At 34.7% G+C, this 2317-nt stretch overlaps 1 pseudogene; it reads left to right on the top strand.

Annotated features, from left to right (window-relative positions):
* Window positions 1-244: 244 nt before the first annotated feature.
* Window positions 245-782, top strand: LOC143682747 (glucosamine 6-phosphate N-acetyltransferase pseudogene; annotated as a pseudogene).
* The last annotated feature ends 1535 nt before the right edge of the window (window positions 783-2317 follow it).

Genomic DNA, 2317 nt, shown 5'->3' on the forward strand with positions numbered 1-2317 from the left:
CTCAAGCCAGAATGTGGAGCAGTCCATAGGAAAATAAAAATACCCAGTTTTTCCACAAACCAATGACAAGAACAAAGGGGAAGAAGAGTTGGGGGAAAAAAATTTTTTAAACTCTCACGACTGTGGGGCCTCTATGGCTGAGGAGGAGATGAGGGCGGAGGAGCAGGAACCAGGCTGGGCCAGGTATCCAGGAGTGGTGGCTGGACCTTGCCTCCTGATTTATCAAACAGACCTTGTTACAAAGATGAAACCTGGTGAAACTCCTATGTTTGACCTAAGTTCGCTCAAAGAAATAGACGGAAGCCAGAATACAGCTACATTTTTCTCCAGCTATTTCCCCAATACATCCTGGAGAAGGCTTGGTTTTGTGGCCTCTTTGTACTGCTGACTTAAATACAGGAGCAGTTGATACAGACTGGCGCTGTCAATTCTGAGCAATTTATGAAATCGTTTGAGCATATGAGGAAATCTGGGGATTATTATATTACAATTGTGGAAGATGTGTCTGTAGGTAAGGGTGTTGCTACAGGAACTCTAATAATTGAACATGAATTTATCCATTCCTGTGCTAAGAGAGGAAAAGTAAAAGATGCTGTTAGTGAAGAATGTAGAGGGAAGCAGCTTGGCAAATTGTTATTATCAACCCTTACTTTGCTAAGCATGAAACTGAACTGTTGTAAGATTATCCCTGAATATCTGCCACAAAAATGTTGGTTTCTATAAAAAAGTTTGGTTAAGCAATATACGAAGAAAACTACAAGTGCTGGAGATCTCTAAAGTAGAAATCTTAAGACAGTTGTCAAAGGAGCTAATGCAACAAGGGTGTACTTTTCCTATGTTAAAACATTTTGTTGCTATAACCCAGTGACCTCCACAAATACTGGACAGAAAGCCATTGTAATATTACAAGTATGATGACATTTAGAAGATGACTTTGGGCTGGTGGGACATGCTGCAAGTTTAGATTACAGAGGAAGATTATAAAAGCGTGTTTTTTAACCAAAGGAACATATTTTTAACATGAATTTTTTTTCCTGCATTGTATTTTTCTAAGGTTTGGCTTCATTTCTTGATAGTTAAGAATTAAATATCTATTACCTGTACTGCTCATTTAAAAAACAAAACATAATTAAGCAAGTTTATCACATTCAGAAAAGTAAATATTTTTGTTTCAAAGAAACATATCTAAACACCACTTAGGGTTGTATCATTTCCCATATCTTAATTATGTGAGATTGGATAAGTTAGAAAATTATAAGTGTAGTAGAGTCCAACATTTGTTTAACCTAATACCAGCAAGCAATGTGGTCAGCCTTTTAAAAGGAATAGAAATAAAAACTAAAATAAAATGTGTCAGCATTCAAAGTAAAACAATTTAAATGTATAGTTAAATGGTTCTATAATCCTAATGTAGATTCACTAATTTGCAAAAAACATTTAACAGCAAATATAATGGGATATATAAGGTACTTTCAAACAGTGAATTAGCAAGTTATTCTTATTAGCATATCATATACCTCTAATCTGATTTCTCATCTTTTCTTGGGTATCTAAAGCCTCTCTTCTGAATAATGTTTTTATGGAAAAATGGAATATTACATAATTAATGGATATTAAAGAATATATCATACTGCATTTGTCACATTCTTAAAATCTTGATGGAAGGTTTTCATATTTAATTTGATTATAATGGTACTATTATTCTCGTCACTATCTTGCTTTGATTTTATTTATGTATTTTAATAAATTTTTTTAAGTTGACATAAGAATTAGATGCTTTATTATTTATGGTTCTAATCTTTTGCATTACATGTTACATTAATCTGGTGATGAATAGTCTTTTGTTAGAAAAAAAGAACTATCACAAATAATTATTGTTAATAATAGTAACTTACAGAACTGTGAGGGGCCTAAGATTTTGCCCTACTTGGAAGCTAATACATGAATCGCCACAGTTTCATGAATACTGACAGAACACGCAGAAACTTGAATCCAAGACAAAGCTTTTTTACTAACAGAAATAGCTGGATTAACATCATTGGGATCCATTCTCCAAGCCCCAATTCCCACAGGGCAATGCGAAGAGGACAGGTGACACCTGTAGCTGTGGTAAATTGTATTAAAGACATAGAATCCGAATTTAGGGAACTGGAGTATCTTATAAGGTCTGTAAGCCTACCTAACCTTTCCCTGAGGGAGACATTATCTTTGCCATGCCGGTCAGTGGACAAATCTGCCCTTTGGGTGGAAGGAAAAATTATCTCTGTCTTCCAAGGGTGTTCACTATAACAAAAACCCTTGAAGAGATCATATGTAG

This window comes from Tamandua tetradactyla, chromosome 5 (assembly GCF_023851605.1).
Source record: "Tamandua tetradactyla isolate mTamTet1 chromosome 5, mTamTet1.pri, whole genome shotgun sequence".
Taxonomy (NCBI): Eukaryota; Metazoa; Chordata; class Mammalia; order Pilosa; family Myrmecophagidae; genus Tamandua; species Tamandua tetradactyla.